At 37.3% G+C, this 13,125-nt stretch overlaps 1 long non-coding RNA gene across 1 annotated transcript in view; it reads left to right on the top strand.

Annotated features, from left to right (window-relative positions):
- Positions 1–9,577: 9,577 nt before the first annotated feature.
- LOC111185617 (uncharacterized) overlaps positions 9,578–13,125 on the top strand; it is a 149,842-nt gene continuing 146,294 nt past the window's right edge. Inside the window, exon 1 of the long non-coding RNA XR_016388559.1 lies at positions 9,578–10,158. This is a non-coding gene — a long non-coding RNA (uncharacterized LOC111185617). The remainder of the gene's footprint in view (positions 10,159–13,125) is intronic.

The following is a 13,125-nucleotide window of genomic DNA, read 5'->3' on the forward strand; positions in this document are numbered from 1 at the left end:
CTGCAGTTCCTGGCCATTCTAGGTGCATGTCCTGGGAGACATTGCAGTTTGGGCATGCAGTAGTCCCTCCAAGAAAATGATCCTTCCTCATTCTCTTGGAGGAAGGGAGAGGTTACTTCTGTCCCTGGATCTACAGGTGGGAGAACAGCATGGACCATAGGCATGCGTAGTGCCTCACACTGCCCTGGAGAGATGGCCAAAGTATCCTTCCTGTGGGGCCAGTGGTTTAGAGAACACCAATGGAGGGTGGTCATGTATCCAGGCCACAATGCCCTGTTTCCAGTGAGTCACCAATCTTTTTGAAATGTGCAAGTTAAAGCAGGTCACACGCCTACATTTCAGTCATGAATTGATACCTCTATGCCAACCGCAGCATTATGACTGAGTTGTGTCACTGACTTCATGTCGAAGACTTGGAGACTTCAACCAATTTAGAGAACATCCAGGCAGTAAAGGAAAGAAAGGCACATTATGGCAGGCCTCTGCCCTAAAAGTGGTTATCTCAAGGATCCCCCCAAATACAGCTCTAAAACTTCAAATTATCTGTATTTCCTCAAGACTTCCCTTTCCCAGTGGAATAATCAGGATGAAAAGTGATCATAAAACTAATATTCCATGGCCTGGCTCCTACTCGCTGGGTCACCACTCCTGAAACCCTCCCTCTTTATTAAGATTGTCCACTAACCCTATCTGTTTTTTCAGTTCCCACATGAACACCTTCTTGGGTAGCACCAAGATATTCACACATAGCTTAAACAATCCATTTTTCCGTTTACCATATCTGTCACATCCTCTGGTCACCAGTCACTGATGCCAAGGCTTCAGTTCTCAGGGGCTCCAGCTGTGACTCTAATCTCTGTGCTGTGTGCCTAGGTGAGTTACTAGGCTCTCTTAACAGAGCCCAGCACACAGCCCTCCTTCTCTCTGCCTTCCATCCCTGTGTCCCCACCCCAGCTTTCCCTGTCATCTTCCTATCCTTGTCTCCTCCACATTCTCAATGAACTATCCTTACTTGGGAGCTTTAGACAAATAACTCTCTCCAGATTCCCTAGTGGCAACTGAAATGAACATTAATTATTAAAATGGGAAGAAATTATGAAATCAGTGTTTTTAAGAACAACAACAACAAAATTTAACATTTCTGGAAGGATCTCAGACTGAACTGTTGGTGATGTGAGGCTCTAGTTTCTGTTAGGGAAAATCCGTACTGAAAAGAACAAAAAGCTTTGTGGAAATAGTGGAAAGAATCAGTCTCTAATTGCTTTAAGAAGATAAGGAAAAGAATATTTTATACTGTGTTATAGTAGTAAGATAAGTGTGTCACAAAGAAGTGCTTTGTAGCTAGACGGCCCCAGGCTCAAATCCATGTCCCTCATAGCAGCTTACCAAGATATGGACTTTTGCAAGTTATGTAACTTCTCTAAGTGTCCGATTTTGGGTTTTTGTTTTGTGTTTTAAAGTCTACAGAGTAGGATCTAGTATAAGTTTTTTGGGTTTCTTTTTGTTTTGTTGTTGTAAAGAAATGTTTAAAGATTGAGTTAACTTCCAACCGCAATGCCTGGCTCATGATAAGTTACCAAGAAATGTTACTGTTTTTGCCTCCTTATTCTAATGGATATTCCACTCAGGTTCATCGGTTTCATGAGCTCTTTAAAAGCCACCTGATTTAAACTTTAGCCAGTGCTGTTTCCGCCAACATACCCAGAGTTCCCTTTAGTGGGAATCTGATGAATTTTCCTCTTCAATTTCCATTTCTCACATGGAAAAGCAGCATCAGAAGGAAACAATTTTGATGTGTTTCTTAGGTTTGGTGAAACATTGGCTATTGAAAGCTTGATGTCCCACTAATAGTTTGAAATAAGTTATAAAGCGGACCCAATGGAAAGGAAGTGCGTCTTCGAGTCCTGTGCAATTTTCTGACAGCCAGCTGTGACTCTACTATGGTGTTTTGTGAAAAATGGTTTACCTTCAGAGAAGTAGAATAGTTTCCACACACTACATGCTGTAAAAGCCTCAGAGTTAGGTCATCACCCGAACTTTCAACTCTCTGAAGATTACTGGCTGTGATCCTTTGTGGCTTCCATATTGTATTGCATGAAAAAAGAGCTTCAAAATGGCAAAGGCTCTATTTTTTATTGGGAAAACAATCAAAGGCAATTAATTTTCTTCAACCTTTCTGAGCTTTATCCAATATAATGGAAAATTGCTCATCTCAATCCCTCTTCATTAGTTCTCCAAGAACTGAATAAACTGCTCCTTGGAAATTTATATTTGTAATGAAATATTAGATAGAATTCAGTGAGGGCTTTATGATTATCTAGTCTATTGTCCTCACTTTCCAGATGATGAAGCTGGGACTAGGTGGAAGTGATGTACCCGCTTGAGGTGGCCTGGTTAGTTAGTAGGAAGGTCTTACCCAAATTTACCACCTGAGACCACCTAATTATATGCGTTTTCCTCCCTACCATCTACATCATAAAACATTTATTTCCTTATCTTCTCAAAGCAATTGGAACTTCGATTCCTTCCACTATTTCCACAAAGTTATTTTCTGTACAGATTTTCCCTTTCAGAATGTAGAGCCTGAAATCCCCAACAGTTAGTTTGAGATACTTTCACACAAGTTAACTTCCTTTTTTGTTCTTCAAAACAATGATTTCCTCCCATTTAAATGGTTAATGTTCATTTCCATTGCCTTCAGAAAAACCAGAGAGGGTGATTTGTCTGATGCTATGGAGAAGGACTGTTTTTTAAGCTTTGCCACGTTGTATCTTGGAGGATCCCTAAATTGTAGTCTCTATACATCAAATACTTCAAGTAGAAAATGCATCTACTAATCTCTCTATTTGGTCTCTTTTGTGCTGCTAGATTTTATTCACTTAAGTAGATTAAATCAACTGGGGATTGGGTGGAGAGTGTAAACTCACTAAGCAAACAGAGTTGTACACTAAAAGAAGCATCATTGCTCAAGCCATAGATATGAGAAAATGAAAGGCAGGGTGTATTTTAGAAATATCCTTTTTTAAATCAGGGAGTTGGTGTAGTTTTGGGGCTCTCTACAATCATTCTTTCATTTTTACTTATTGACTATAAGTTGGAGTGAAAATTTTATTCATTTTAATTGATTATTATAATGGTCAGTGAAAAGCTGTAACTGTGTAGTAGTCATGTAGCTATGGGATTCTAAGCATTTTTTAGATAAGTACCATCTTTTGTTTGTTTTACTAAGCAAGCACAACTCATAATTGTGTTTGATTAATTATTTTCATTGAGGTCATTTCTTAGTTGATAATTCAACCATTCTCACAATAGCGATTATATACTTTTTAAACTTAAAAAAATGACAATTGGAGAAGGGCACACATTTCTAGGAGAAACTGGAATGGTGTGCTGTCTTGGCAAATCACATCACTGGGTTTGGTCCTCTTTTGAAGGTTGTTTCTCCAGCTTTTATTTTCTCTATTCCTTAGTGCTACAAATGCCTACAATACATGTCTAGCTTGTTATCTGGCCAGTACTTCAGAATAAATACTGTATATTCAGGACTAAATTTATTTATTTTTTACTTTCAAAATTACTCTTTTCCCCTCTGAGTTCCCTGTTTCTCTTAATGACACCATAATTCACCCAGACACAGAAATGAAATGAAGTCATTACTATCCCCAGTGGAGTAAAGCATCTAAGCCAGGCAGATTCTCTGGTTTTGAATCTTGACACTGCCAGTTACTCAGATAAAGAATGTTACCAATGTAGCAGCACGTGATGTGTATATATTGTACTATTGTATTTGTGGGTATCAATTTTCTATTCTAAACTGTGAATGCCATAAGGACAATGAGTATATCTTACTAATATTTACGTATCTTATAAACACGGCACAATGTTGTACACACGATAAAAGCTCAGTTGTTTATGAATGAATGAGTAACTGAATGAAAATATAGATGAATAGCAGAATTTAAAATTTGAAATGGATACGAAATTTTCCGATTACCCTTCTGTCAGTTGGATCATCTCTCCAAGTTACCAGGAGCTCTATATTTAATGAAATCAGCCTAAGAAATTATTCTGAAATGGTGCTCATATTTAGATAAGATATTTTTAAAATATCTCAAGCCTAACTTTGGAAACTGGCAGACGTGATTTCCAAAGGTAATAAAATTATTACAGGAATTTGATCACACCAAGGATATAGTTATGTTCATTGACAGAAATTTTTAGCATTGAAAACAGAATTCAATATAAAGAATATAGTTTTATACAAAAGTTTTATCATTGATAAAACTTGTTTACTTTGAATCTAGGAAAGCATCTGAATACCTTAGGGTGTGAAGTGGTTGGAATGAAAAATAAATGAATTGTGGTTTATTATTCATATACATGAGGATTTTAAATATCTTCACCTGAATGCACTGATATCATGAGGAGGAGAAATAGAGCTAATTACAAAAAGAGTATGTCACTCCTTTTCTTCATTTTTGGGAAAATATCTAAAAATTCAAACCTGACCCAGTTCTGTGTAGGTGAAAACTTTCATCTTCCTTTTGGTTCTTGTTACTGCCATTTAAATAAACTGTTTAATAAAATAATGTGTTTTGACTGTCTCCCTCTGCAAGGGAGTGTACTAGAAGCTGGTCATAAAAGAATGCCTACTTAATAGCAGAGGTTGTGTATTGTATATACATGTGTATAATATATACACTATATATATGCATATTAAAAATGTGTGTGCATATGTACATATGCAGAGGTTGTGTATTGTATATACACAGAGGTTGTGTATTGTATATACATGTGTATAATATATACACTATATATATGCATATTAAAAATGTGTGTGCAGAGGTTGTGTATTGTATATACATGTGTATAATATATACACTATATATATGCATATTAAAAATGTGTGTGCATATGTACACATATATAACAGGAGCAATTGAAAAGCTAAAATAGTTACCAAAAAAATACTGTAGGAAAAAAATAATCATGCTATACATACTATGATTGGTAGGCAGTGATAGTTATGATATTGGTACTAGAATCCAATAATAAGCAGAAATCTATTCAACTAATCAGCATTAGTTTATCTGCCATATTCCAGGTGTTGTGAGGTAGGAAAAGATGAAAATTTTCCCTCCAGGAGTGTACAGTATAGGAGGAGAGATAATACATGAATGTAGGAAACTACCATATATGATTTCATGTCTCATGAGAGGTATAGATTTCATGTTGGTCTAGGTGGGAGGAGCGCCAGTAAGGGGTGGCTCTCTGGTGTGAGATGATGAATTACAGGAACGAAAAAGCTTCGAAAGGTCACACTTTGTAAGGGGTGCAGGACCACCTGTGGAAAGTACAACCTGCATTTTATACCCCTGGAAGCTCTGGACCCAAACACAATGTCAGTGGAAAGAATGTCCAAATTTTTAATACAAATGAAAATGACAACTTCCATTCATAGGCACACCAGACAGATTTTAGGGCTGATCTGGGGGACTCTGGACTTTTTGCATGTGCTGTGGCTCTCGTCCGTTGCAACTGCACAGCTGCTCCCGGGGGGCAGATGTGAAGGCAGTCCTCTTGCTGCGACTGCTGTCCTTGGCAGCAGCAATGGGCTCAGGGAATTATATCTCTTACTCAACTCACTAAACAGCAGTTTGGAGCGATAAGCCGTAGAATTTTAAAATGCTGATTTGAAGTAGATTGCCCTTGACTTTCCACAGTGGAGACTGATTGGTCTTCGTGGCTGTATTTTGTTTGTTTTTGATCATTGCCTAATAATCCACAGATCCAAAATGTTCTGTGCTTTGTGAACAGAACTTGCAAATAATAATAGGTTAGATTTGGGGTGAAGGAAAAGTATAACAGGAGTAGAGAAGCTCACATAGAAGCTCCAATTTCTTTAATCTTCCTATTAATTTTGTGTTGGGCTGTTGTCATGGATTCGTATTTGCCCTAGACGGTTCATCATTTACGATAAAAATTCTCAGTATTATCTCACTGTCTCATTATCTAATTAAAAATGTACCTTTTTCCCCTTTTTTCTTTAAAAGGTCTTATCTGGGCTCTGAATAAATGTTCTTTTATCCCAAAGTTTGCCAGTGGTGAGGAGATACATACTGTTTGTGTGATTTTCATTTAAATTACTTTGTTTTAAAATATACTGTGTTGTCTTCATCGTCCCTGAGCCAGAATACACGCTACTTCCCCAACATTTTCTCCATATATCCATCGGCATGTAATGAATCTGAAGTCTGTCCTGGTTACAGACTACAAATCTTTGTTGCAAATCTTTAAGTGTTTCTGAAATTTCAGGCAGTATTTTAAACCAAGCTTCCACATTGTAAAATTGGGGAACTTTAAAAGTTCGTCATAGGAGATATAGGAGTGCTGCTATATGCTGGGGGTGAAACCAAGGTCTGATGCAGTATGAAGAATCACTGAGGTTCTTGTTTATACACACATACACGCACGTGCTCACACACACACACACACACACACACTTCCCATGTTTACTCTTGATTTGCTAAATCAGAATCTCTTAGTGAGGGCCTGGAAGTATGTACATAGTTTTGTGTACTCTTCACCTGGCTTCCCCTACTAGTGACATCTTATGTAGCTACAGAAGCATATTAAAACCAGGAAACTGACATTGGCACATTAACTAGACTACAGATCATATTCAGCTTTCACCGTTTTAAAACCTGCATTCACTTATGTGTGTCTGTGCGTATGCATTTGCACATGTGTGGTTCTATGCAGTAGCATTTTGCATTTTTGATAAGCCCTCCAAGTGAGTTATGATCAGACAAGTTTTATACACACCGATTTAGTGCAATTATTCACAAACAGAATTCAGAAGAATTTCCCTGGTGTCTTTTTTTTTTAATTAATTTTTATTGGAGTATAGTTGTTTTACAATGTTGTGTTCATTTCTACTGTACAGCAAAATGAATCAGCTAAACATATACATATATTCCCTCTTTTATGGATTTCCTTCCCATTTAGGTCACCACAGTGCATTAAGTAGAGTTCCCTGTGCTATACAGTATGTTCTCATTAGGTGTCTATTTTATACATAGTATCAATAGAGTACATGTGTCAGTCCCAATCTCCCAATTCCTCCCACGCCTCCACTGTTTCCCCTTGGTATCCATACATTTGTTCTCTGTGTCAGTGTCTCTATTTCTGCTTTGCAAATAAGATCACCTATACCATTTTTCTAGATTCCACATATACACGTTAATATACAATATTTGTTTTTCTCTTCCTGATTTCACTCCGTGTGGCACTCCGTAGGTCCACCCATGTCTACAAATGACCCCCTGGTGTCTTTTTTTTTTTTTTTGGCTGCGTTGGGTCTTCTTTGTTGTGCACGGGTTTTCTGTAGTTGCGGCAAGCGGTGGCTACTCTTCATCGTGGTGTGTGGGCTTCTCACTGCGGTGGCTTCTCTTGTTGTGGAGCATGGGCTGTAGGCGCGCGGGCTTCAGTAGTTGTGGCACGTGGGCTCAGTAGTTGTGGCGCACAGGCTTAGTTGCTTCGCGGCATGTTGGATCAGTGCTCGAACCCGTGTCCCCTGCATTGGCAGGCAGATTCTTAACCACTGCACCACCAATAAAACCATAGCCCCACCCCCACAAATACCCGCCAGGTTCTCAATGAGGAGGACTGGATTAGACCGGGGATTAGCATCAAACATGAGTTGATTCTGATGCTGTTTTTCTACAAACCAAACTTTGAGAAACCCTGATTGTTATTTTAGCAGGTAGAACCAGGCTTCAGCGGAGAGACCTTTATTGAGAGGGAGCATGATGGAACAGCAATGGAACGTGATTAGTTATTTAAGGGAACATGTGTGCTAGGACCAGCTTTTTAATTACCTCTATCAAATGGGGCAATCTGGTTCACCACTCTGGTACTCAACTTCCCCATCTGTGAAATAAAGTGAATGGATTATATCATCTTTTATGTCCCTTGAAGCTCTCAAATATTCTAAATTCATGCTTGTAGTTCTTGGATTCTCTAGATTTGGCAAAATTATCATCCCTTTTTTTACAGGGCATGATGTAAGACACGGACATTCAACAAAGTTATATTGATGTGAAGGGATCCAGTTGATTTCATAAATCTAAGGAGATTATTAATGATATGAATACTGTTGATGTATTTTAATCCACAAGAGGGGTTTCATGTGTAAAGAGAAAAAATAATAAATTAATTAACCATTGTATAATACACATATTCTACAAATATTTAATGAAAATAAATTGCTTTGAGTTTTTCCAATCAAACTAAGTACCTGTGAATTTCCAATTTTAGTTAATATTAAATTGAATTTTGATAAATATCCTACTGCCCTTCAGTTCAATATAAATTCTTTAAAGAGATTAGCTATCTTCCCATTTATTTTGTTACACTTTTGACCTAATTGTTATGAACCACATTTTGTAAGCTTTCAAATGAAATCTCAGTCATTCTAGCTAGTCAGGCAATTTAGGATGAGTTCACTGAAAGCAGTTTTCTACAAAGATAGAATTAGACCAGCAGCTGGAACCACTTTTGCCACCCAGAAATATAATAGTTTATTTATTATCGCTTGTCTTTATTGTATCTATTCACAGCTGAAGTCATTAGGCACAATTTAAGACATTCTGAAATGAAGACCGTTCTCTGTCTCTAAAACTTTTGACAAAAACAATGATAAAAAAAAAAAGAAGAGTAAACACACAAAGGCCCAAAGGACACAACTCTATTATTTCTCTCAGTCCTAGGGAAAGTAGAAACGGCAGCTGCCAATCGGAACCTCACAGTTGAGTTTCAAATTCTCCCCAGCTTTGATGACTTTGGCCCTTTTAAGTATTCCTTCTTTCAACTTTGATTTCTGAAAAAACATTTTGTCTCAATTTCTGGCCTGTTGATAGGGAAAAGTTGCTGTAGGCATGCATGACTAAAAAGATAGCTTTGTCAGTTTCCAGTGGCTGGGCTTAGTCATACATTCTTGCACTTGAGTACTCTGTATTTGAAATTATTTTTCTATTGATGAAATCCCTTGAACAAGATACTGCAACTTTCTTTGCCCTGTAGTTGAATATTTTATTTGCTTATTAGAGTAGGATTGTTTTAAATACTACAAGTGTAGGGTAAGAGGCAAACTAAGTGGTATAGTAATGAGGTGTCAGCCTAGAAGCCAGAACAGCCGGGTCCAGTCCCAGCCTTGTCTCACGTCAGTCACATCACCTTGAGCAAGACGCTGATCTCTTTCTCAGCCTCAGCTTTCTTTTTGCTGCTTTGAGAATGGTATAAATATCTGTTGTGTTCATTCCACTGGATTACATAATAAGGTTATGAATGTTAAGGTAATTTGCAAATGCAGATTTTAGAGCTTAGTTTTATCATCTCTGTAATGAGAAACCAGATGAAGAATGCAAAATGGAAGATAACTAAATCCTGTAATTTCTCTATCGGTGTATATTTTAAAAGATATAATGCTGTTTCTAGGCTAATATTTTATTGTGTATATGCTAAATATAATGTTTGACAAGACAAACAACAACATATATGGAATTATTTGGGGGAGGAAAGGTGACAATAACTACCAGTAAGACGTGGGGGAGGACCTTTATTTTTTATTAAACTTTTGAGAATACTTTTAGATTTACAGAAAGCTTGTGAAGTTAGGACAGAGAGGTCCCACATATCCCACTCCCTGTTCCCACTGTTATTAACATCTTACCTTATTATGGTACACTTGTCTCAATTAATGAACCAATATTGATGCATTTTTATTAACTAAAGTCCATTGTTTATTCAGATTTTCTTAATTTTTACCTAATGCCGCTTTTCTATTCCAGGGTCCCATCTAGGACAGCATATTATATTTAGTTGTTATGTCTTCTTGGGTCCTTCTGCTGGTGACAATTTCTCAGGCTTTCCTTGTTTTTGATGACCTCAGCAATCTGGGGGATTCCTGGTCGGGTACTTTGGATAATATCCATCAATTGGGATTATCTGACGTTTTTCTCATTTTCAGATTGGGGTTCTCGGTTTGGAGGAGGAAGATCACAGAGGTGAAGTGTCCTTCTCATCATATCTTATCAAGGGTGCCCACTAACAACATGACTGATCACTGTTGATGTTGACCTCGATCACCTGGCTGAGGTATGGATAACACACTTGATTCATGTTGACTGACATTATGGAAATAAGTGTTAGACACGTGGAATCTGAATTCTATTTTAATTTCATTTGCATTGAATAGAATGATTATTGGAGCCTGAAGTCTTCTCTTCAGTGTGGAGCTGAGTCAGCAATCTATGATTACTCTGCCTAAAGTCATAAAATAGACTAATGAAACATGATAGGTATAACTGGTAAATTATAAAGCCGTATATATGTGAGGTTTAAAATATTATTCTGGAAAGAATCCATCTGCATCAGTGTGCTAGGATAATAGTAATTAGCTTTACAGGTTAATGGAAAACTAGTGTTATTTATGAAACACCATAAGGAACGATTCATTATTCCTCATGGTATTAATTTTGCAAATACCTGGAAAGCCTCCTTTAATTATCAAAATTGTACAAGCCTTCTCCCTGAGCCAGGGCTAGATCCTTATTCTGCTTTTTTGTCAAATCTATTCTAATCTTCCAAATGCCCCATTTGGGGGCTCTCTTCACTATGTATCATCCATACTTTTCAGACCAGGGCTGCTTCCTTAACCAGTTTTTCTTACCACTATCACCAAGAGATATGCTATCAATTGCTCTCAGAATAAGTGGTTTCCATTCATTTGACTATGAAGTACTAATTAAATATGGTAACATTGACAATGTAACCTATATCCAAATCACAAGCATAGAAAAATTGTATGTGTAAAGGCTAAAAATAAAAATCTTGAACATATTGACAGGGTGGATAGTTATATTCTTGAGCTTACTGGAAAAATTCCTTAGTGATGGCTTGACATTTGTGGGGCAGCGGGGGTGAAGAGACGCTAACATATGTTTGCCAAATTACCTTATTCACTCAACCTAAATACACTATTATGTACCCAGTTTGAAATATATAAGTAATATGTTTTCTTTCAATACCGAATAACCAGGACTAAAACTACAAACCAGTTAAAAATAATTATACCTATAAGATTATAGGACTATGGGATGACTGGATTCCACTGATGTTACCAATAGTTAAAAGTTCATAACAATACAGATAAAAATATAAACCTCTTACTAATTTCAAACTCCAGAGAATATCAAAAATAAATACATAGATATTTTCTAATTGAGAACTTAAATGCATAGATATAAAATAAGTTCCATTTGTTTTACAGAAAATACCATAGAGCAATATTATTATGAAACACAGCTAGGCAAGGAGTGAGAGAAGGCTAAGAACCAATAAAATTAAAGTTACATGGATAGGTGTTTTTTATAGTAAGATTCTGATGCTGAAGAATTTTTACACGTAGTATTCGTTCGGTGCCTTGTATTTACCATTGGTCTTCCAGTAAGAATCAATCATCCTGTATGTTTAGACCAAATTTAGACCAAATCTTCCAAACGCTGACTTTGCAGCCTTTCCTCCACACGGACATTTCCATTTCTTCACTGTGGAACCTGTTGTTACTTTCCTAGTTAAGACTTTAGTTGCCAAGAGTAGAGTAGAACCTTTACCAAGATTCACCAGTTATTAACTTTTCTGTTTTTTACTTGATATGAATAATTTATTGAATGAGAAACGAGGACAGGGAGATTTCAAACCCAAAACTGGTATAAAGTTCAGAGACATGGCATTACAGGATAGCTTCTAAAGTGAAAAGGAGGATGTCATTTAGCCTTTTCAATGATTGGTTATTACATTGGAGGTTTCCAGACTGCAGGAGGTTGGTGAAAAGTGATTATCTTATACCATTTGGGGAAGATGACTTAAGTTTTATGATTATCAAAGACATTGACAAGAAATAACCTAAATTACATTTCACTTACGTTCCTGAAATGAACCACCTAGTTTCACATAAGTGGCTTAAAGGGTTTCTGTCAGCTTGAGGGATTTTTAAACCTGGCTTCATTTCATTTTATTTTAAAAGAATTATCAAAATAACTTAAGACAATCTAAAGGTCCACTAATAGGAATTCATAATATAAATTACAGAATTTCCATATGATAGATGACTGTGCAGTTATTTATAGTTATGTGGGGATATTAAACAACATGGAAAAATGTTACCATGCTTCTATATATTGGAAATGTGAACACACCTTCCTTGACCACACCCCATTGTGAGCAAAACAGCCTCTCCCACTCCTCTTGCAGCCAGGGAGCGGGGCCTTGCTTTACCACATGTTTCCTCCTTCCACTGTTGTTGATTGGCTCAGGAGAGTAACAGATCCCAGGGTAACCAATTAGTAGACTTGCCAGCAACCTATTATCTGTATCTGCTGGATGAAACACAGCAGGGCAGAGTTGGAAATTTGTACTAAAAACCCAGAAATCACAAGACAATAGAGTGAGAGCTCAGTTAAAAGGCAATAAGGTAGATTAAAGATTGAGAAACTGCTGTAAGAAGTAGTAAACTGAAACTATGAGGGAACAAAAATTAAGAATAAGTAGACAGAGCAATTGAAGGCAGGGCAAACAGACAGATGGAGGGCAGCCAACCATGCTGTCAATGCAGCTCTGCAGCAGGACTCCAGCTCCTGCTGTGGGGTTCTTGGCAGATGCCTGGCCTCCAGATCCAAACTCCAGCCCTTTGCACAGGAACCGGCCCTAACCTGGCCCCTGTTCGTAGATTTCCAAGACAATTTCCTTGTCATTCTTTGCAAATCCTTTCAGGATGGCCTCAGTGGATCTCTGTCTTGCAACTGTTACAAGGGTATATAGACTATGAGCCCAATTTTTTCTTTTTTTTAATGCTTCAATTTTATTTTATTTTTTTTATACAGCAGGTTCTTATTAGTCATCAGTTTTATACACATCAATGTATACATGTCATTCCCAATCGCCCAATTCATTACCCCCCCCAACCCGCCGCTATCTCCCCTTGGTGTCTGTACATTTGTTCTCTACATCTGTGTTTCAATTTCTGCCCTGCAAACTGGTTCATCTGTACCATTTTTCTAGATT

The sequence above is a fragment of the Delphinapterus leucas genome, chromosome 17, assembly GCF_059928025.1.
Source record: "Delphinapterus leucas isolate spDelLeu-1000000601 "Yukka" chromosome 17, BTC_Dleu_Yukka2, whole genome shotgun sequence".
NCBI lineage: Eukaryota > Metazoa > Chordata > Mammalia > Artiodactyla > Monodontidae > Delphinapterus > Delphinapterus leucas.